This window comes from Hemicordylus capensis, chromosome 5 (assembly GCF_027244095.1).
Source record: "Hemicordylus capensis ecotype Gifberg chromosome 5, rHemCap1.1.pri, whole genome shotgun sequence".
NCBI lineage: Eukaryota > Metazoa > Chordata > Lepidosauria > Squamata > Cordylidae > Hemicordylus > Hemicordylus capensis.
This window is the reverse complement of record NC_069661.1, coordinates 155,058,372-155,065,080: the sequence shown is the minus strand read 5'-3', so window position 1 is coordinate 155,065,080 and position 6,709 is coordinate 155,058,372.

Below are 6,709 nucleotides of genomic sequence, written 5' to 3'. Positions count from 1 at the left end.
GTAACAATGTGGGAATTGCTGAGGCAAGCCAAGGCTGATTGTCACGAGAACAGAGTGCATAGACATGAGAAGGGGCAATCTGCATGGATGGAGAATCCAGTAATCCAATCAGTACTTTTAATGGGTGCATCTCGAGGTCCTTATCGTGGACTCAACCTCTTTTGGGAGCGGGGAGAGTTACCTCCACAAGCCTTAGCTGCATCCTTCCTGCTGAGTTAATTGGCACATTAGTTTGCTGCTATCCTTTGCGAAAAGAGGGGAGGGGCCGAGGCAAGTTCACTTCCAGCGCAGAGTGGCCATGGCTGAAAGTTAATCTGCTTTAGTTAACTTCTGGGGTCTACTTAGGGTATCCCAACATAGGGAGGGTGTGCATCTGCTCCCCTGTCCAACTTGCTTGTTAGTAGCCAAATCTAGGGGCGACTAGCTCACTGTCAGCTAAGAGACCTGTCCCCATGTGCCACAAACGGAGGGCTCATGATGTTGTGAGGCTCCTGAGCATGTCAAGAGTGAGATCTCCAAGGCTGGAGACAAACAAAGCGGTGGGGGGCGGCTCCTGGGAGCTGTCAGAAAAGCATTGCTAGTAACAAGGGGTGGGGCAGTGGCTCCAGCCCAGGGGTCAGAGCTGGTGGGGGCACAACAGCACCCCTGGGAGAAGGAAGACTCAGACCGGGGAAAGAGGAGAGTAGAAGGCAACAGTGAGCAGTGACAGAAGGGGTGGGTGGGGCAGGGCAGAGGACTTGTGAAGTGTTGGCTTCCATTGGCCCACCACTGACTAATAATGGTGCTGGCCAAAGACTTGGGAAACTTACAGACAGACTATGATGTAATAGCCATGTCCTGTTGCTTGTGCCTCCTGCATCCAACAATAGTTTTGCAAGTGGATTGGCAAAGGGTCAAGCTGTCTTCTCTTCTCGCCTGCAATTGTTTTTCTTGAAATTCAATGCCTCACGCTAAACAAGAGGCCACGTTCTTTCCACTTCTATTCCCAAGATCTAATTCTCCATTCCCACAGTCATTTCAGTTGCTTCTCATTGCAGCTGTGACTTTCAGTTTGGGACTCATTTGGCAAGAGCGGCTTCAAAGCAAGTGAACAAGTATCACTGTTGTCTTTTTAGGGAAAATGATGACTTCAGATAAGGGAGTGTTGTACTTTTAGGCTTCCACAACATGAACCACCAAGCAATAGGTACTGGAAGAAAGTTAGCATCAGTGCTAAGTGTTGCACTCTACGTTCCGTTGTGATATCTACATCCCTTCAGAGCAGGGCTGCCAACTGCCCTGCACTGTGCAGGATGTCCCAACTTCCAGTGGGGAAATGATTGTCCCGTTCGGGACGTGCTTTCTCCTGCTTTTTAATTTTTTTAAAAAATGTTTAAAGCCACCACTCTGTGGCAGCAGCAGAGCAGGGAGGACAGCCGTGAGAATTCCTCCCACCTCCACTAGGTGAACAAGTCAGGCACATGCAGCAGGCTGCTGCTTTCGGGGCGGGCGCACAAAAGCATTGCAGGCAGGGCTTGGGAGAAAATGGCGAAGAGTCCCTGCCCGACGTGCCTCCCTCCCCCAAACGAGGCGATCTGGTGATTTCAGGCTTCTGTGCATGCGTGCATCCTCCCTGCTGCCACCGCCGCACTGCAGCAGGAGCAGCCACTAGCCCCAGCACCCATCTGGACCTAGTGGTGGTGACCACCACCAGGTAAATGTGCCTGGCAGCTGCCACCTAGTGGGGAGCGGGCAGTGAATGCAAGTCCTTCCCCTAGGTAATCCACCCCCGCCCCCCTGCCCCCAGCCGCCGTGCTTGGTGTCCTGATCTTGGCCATCATAATTTTGGCAACCCTACTGCAGAGTCAGTCACCAGCATTTTGTAACTGTGTCTTCCTGTCTTGGACTTGGGCCATACTTCAAGCAAATCTAGCTTGGGGTGAAAACTTTTGAGCATGTCACCATGTTTCTGTGCTTACTATTAATAGAACTTAAGTACTGCAGGCCATCCTTGTGGTAATACAATAACACCCATAATGACTTCCTTTTCAAAGCCAGGCCTTTTATAATTTAATACAAAAGACTAGAATTAAGCTCATTAAAATGGAGAAAAAAGAAAAGGGAAAAGAAGGTGATCAGTGCTTGAAATGGAAACTTCAGGATATTTGAATGTCTACCCAGTACAGCTAGTTCCGTGTGTTGCCGTTGAATCTTCATTGCATTATCATAATGCACACCAGACAAGGCTGAGTGGAAAAAGGAGCTCCTGAAGAGGAAGCTGGGAAGAAGCCAAGTGGTTTGAGAGCCATGTGGTGAGCGAAAGGCAAGAGGAGGGTGTGTGTGGGTGGGGGGACCCTGATGTATCTGTCAGAGACAAAGCTTCCTTTTCAAAGAAGTCAAATTATATTATGTCGCAAAGAGTCTGTCACTGAAACAAAAAGTATTATGGCAACACACACACCATGCTGACATCTGTCTTGCCACTGTGAAATTCCCTCATCCATTTTAGTTCAACAGCAATCTTTGTGGTTGCATTTCCTCTCAGGGTTAAACATGCTGAAAAAAGTAAATGGGAAAAATGTGTCCAACTGAATGTTTGACATCAAAAAGCTTGCCCTTGCAGATGGTGTTGCCATCTTTGCTTTTTTTCCCCCTTCTCCCTCTAGCGGAGCTGCTGTGCTTTAAACAACTGCATGCCAGGAATAAATTCAACAGGTAAATCTTTCTTCAGCAGGCAGGTGTATGATGGGAAGGGTTGTGACGGCTGGATTTCTGCCTATCATACAGCTCTTAACGGTATAGGGATCCTGTAGGGAGGGCAGTAACCCTGTCTGACCACTGAAAATAGTTCCTGAGAGAGCCACCAAGTCCTACTTTTTCCTGGACTCCAGGACTCCTGTGCCAATCAGCCATAATTAAAGTGTTTTCCAGGTCATATTTTTCCTTTCAAATCACCTGCCTGCTGGTGAAAGCTTCTCCTGCTCTGTTTTTTCTTGACACACAGCTGTTCAAAGTACTGGAACTGTTTTCATGAGAGGAACTGAAACATGCATACATTTGGATCCCTTACATCTCCTATTCAGGCAGGTAAGGAATCAAGATGAGGTGTACAGGCGCCTGATGTAGTTTATGGGTCTCGGGCTAAAGCTAGAAATGATGGCAGCAGACCACTTTGTTTAAATCCTGCTCTGCCTCAATTATATAAACTCCTAGGTGGTGGTGGTGGTAGCAGAGGTAGTGTTTGAAAAGCAAATAGCTGTATAGGTGAGCAGTGATGTAGTTGCAAATTCAGAAACACAGGCATTCGCCATAACAGCCCCCATGGCCATGCCCACCCCAACAGCCATAGAAGCCGAGAAGTACCGGCGCTCCATCCTTGCACATCCCCCTTCCACTCCACCCCTGCAGGCGAGGCGACTCTAGCAGCTCTGTCTCTTGCAGCTTCTCTCTCCACACTTTTAATACTCAAACTCTTGTTGCCCCAGATGGGTTCTGAAACCAGAAAACATCAACCACAGAAAACTATTGCTTGTGGCAATGGATGGACTGTGCAGGGGTTGCTCAGCTCCCCTCACCTGCACTACAGCTGTTGGGTTTTTAAAAAAATTAGATTCCCCACCCACCACTTTATATGTGGTTGGGCAGATCCCAGTTCAATGAAATAGGTCTGCTTCTATCACACCTAATTTTGGCAAAAGAAGTGGCCCAGGGCCTTATCTAGAAATTGGATTTCCAGCTTGGAATTCTAGGAACTCAGTCTGTTGTGGGAAGGGAACTGTTTTAGACCCAGTGTTAGGATATGCAACAGCTGCAGCCTAACTTACTATGTATAGTTTGCATGAAATCTGCTATGAAGCCAGAGGGGGCACTGTAGCTTCTTCAGTACTGGTTGGGCTAGCTAGGAGTTTCTGTTCTCCTTCCTGTTCCTGTGTGTGAGTCAGCAAGTTCTGTACCGACCTCTAAATGTTTGTCTCACAAGTTAAGTTATTTTAAACCTTTCTCTGATGTTTGTTCTGAAACCACTCAGACAGCTCACATTCTGCAACAGGTTGTGGTGCCCAGACTAGGGGTGTGCATGGAACCGGCTAGTCTGGTTCGGTTTGAGTCTGAACTGGACCCAAACCGGACCAGGCCAGTTTGGTCTGGCACTAGGGATGTGCACGAAATTGGTGGGGGCCTGTTCGATGACGGAGTGAGTGGGTGGTGGCTTGAAGGACAGGGGAGGATGCTTCCCCCCCCCCCCCGCATTTACCCTGCCAGCACACATTTCCCTAAAAGCCCATCTGAGCAGCAGTGTACCTCCTTGCTGCCCCACTCTGATGTTATCTGGAAGTCACGAAGTAGTAGCTGCAATGAAAAAAAGCAGGCAATTTTTACAAATTTTTAACCTTTTCACAAACCCCTCATAGGATTGCAAACCAGTGCCAGAAAACCAACCAGACTTGACTACTGCAATGCACTCTATGTGGGGCTGCCTTTGTACGTAGTCCGGAAACTGCAGTTAGTCCAGAATGCAGCAGCCAGGTTGGTCTCCGGGTCATCTCGGAGAGACCATACCACTCCTATCTTAAAAGATCTACACTGGCTGCCAATGAGTTTCTGGGCAAAGTTCAAGGTTTTGATTATAACCTATAAAGCCCTAAACAGTTTGGGCCCTAGGTTTTTAAGATAATGTCTTCTTTACAATGAACCGCACCGCCCAATGAGATCATCTGGAGAGGTTTGTCTGCAGTTGCCACTGGCTCATCTGAGGGCTACTCGGGGACGGGCCTTCTCCATTGCTGCCCCGAGGCTTTGAAACACACTTCCTGCTGAAATAAGAGTCTTCTCATCTCTTACAACTTTTAAAAGGGCAGTCAAGATGTATCTGTTCACCCAGGCTTTTAATTAGATATTGTTTTAATTGTGTTTTAATTGTGTTTAATAGTTTTAAGTTTTTAAATGTTAATTGTTGAAATATGTTAATCTTTTATTGGCTGCTTGTATTGTCCTATAAACTGCTCAGAGAACTTGCGCTTTAGGTGGTATAGAAGTGTGCTAAATAAATAAATAAATAAATAAGGTGAAACAAGCCTCCAAATTGACACTTAAAACTCCAAAATGTTTTGAATTGATACAAAGTTGTTTTGTTCCAAGCTCAAAATAGGCCCTTTATTTAAAGGGCATTTTTTTCAAGCTTGAAACACTTGAAAGGGCCCGCTTTGGCAGCAAAATATTTTGTACATCCCTAGTGTCTTTGACACTGAAGCAAAATTGTAGCAAGAAGAGATTCTTGTTCTGAAAGTCCCAACCAATGTTTGCCTGATCCATTCTTGCAAAAAATGTGATGAGGAAGAGAGATTTTTTGACTTGAAATTGTTGGATTCTGTCCTGTAGAAGCTCTCTCTCTCCACTAATGCAAAATCATTGCAATGCAAAATTTCAGTTGCGTGGTGCTGAAAAAGGTCATGCTTCATTTACTAATGCCTGTGTAGTGTTTAAATATTTAAGCCCCCTGCTCCCAAATAGGATGAGTCCACATCAATTTATGATGTGCTTTACTTTTCTGGATAATGTTGGCTAAATCTTTTAAAGGTGACCTGAAGAAAGAAGGCAAAAGACCAGAAACTTGCAGATTTATACTGACATACAGTAATGGATTTCTTTAATAGCCAGGAAAAGTAGAGCTTGGAGCCAAAACATTTCTGGCCAGTCTGACATTGGCATGAAAGCTGGGAGGAAAGAGAGAGAGAGAGAGAGAGAAGTCAAATTAATTTTCACACTCCTTTCGTTGTCGTTCTTGATGATTTATGGGCAGGTCCAATTCTGTAGGCTGCCAATGCCATTATTATTATTATTAATTATTATTATTATTACTTGTTTACACAGTCAGACAGGTGTTATTGACTAGTTTGTTTTATCCAGACATCGAGTCCTTCCCAAGGACCTGGGATGGCTGAATTTTATCGTCAATACTGTTAGTTATTATAGATATCATCGCAAAATATAGGCTGTTCCCAGTAAAGTTGCTTTTTGTAATTGGCTGATGGTGATTTCTGTGACCTCTATGGTGCTGAGGTGCTCTTCAAGGTCTTTTGGAATTGCACCTAGGGTGCCAATTGTCACTGGGATTATTTTGGTCTTTTTCTGCCACAGCCTTTCAATGTCAATTTGTAGATCTTTGTATTTGGTGATTTTTTCTATTTCTTTTTCTTCTATTCTGCTATCCCCTGGTATTGCTATGTCGATTATTTTGACTTGTTTTTCTTTCTTCTCGACTACAGTTATATCTGGTGCATTGTGTGGCAGATGTTTGTCTGTTTGTAGTTGAAAGTCCCATAATATTTTTACATCTTCATTTTCTTCAACTTTTTCAATTTTATGGTCCCACCAATGTTTGGTTACAGGTAGCTTGTATTTTGTGCAGATGTTCCAGTGTATCATCCCTGCTACCTTGTCATGCCTTTGTTTGTAGTCAGTCTGTGCAATCTTTTTACAACAGCTGATTAGGTGGTCCACTGTTTCATCTGCTTCTTTATAAAGGCGGCACTTGCTGTTTGTTGTGGATTTTTCTACTTTTCCTCTTATTGCATTTTTTCTTAGTGCCTGTTCTTGTGCAGCCAGTATTAAACCCTCTGTTTCTTTCTCCAAGTTGCCATTCTTAAGCCATTGCCAGGTCTTGGTGATGTCTGATTTTCCACTTATATTGTGCAAATATTGACCATGCAGTGGCTTATTTTTCCATTTTTCT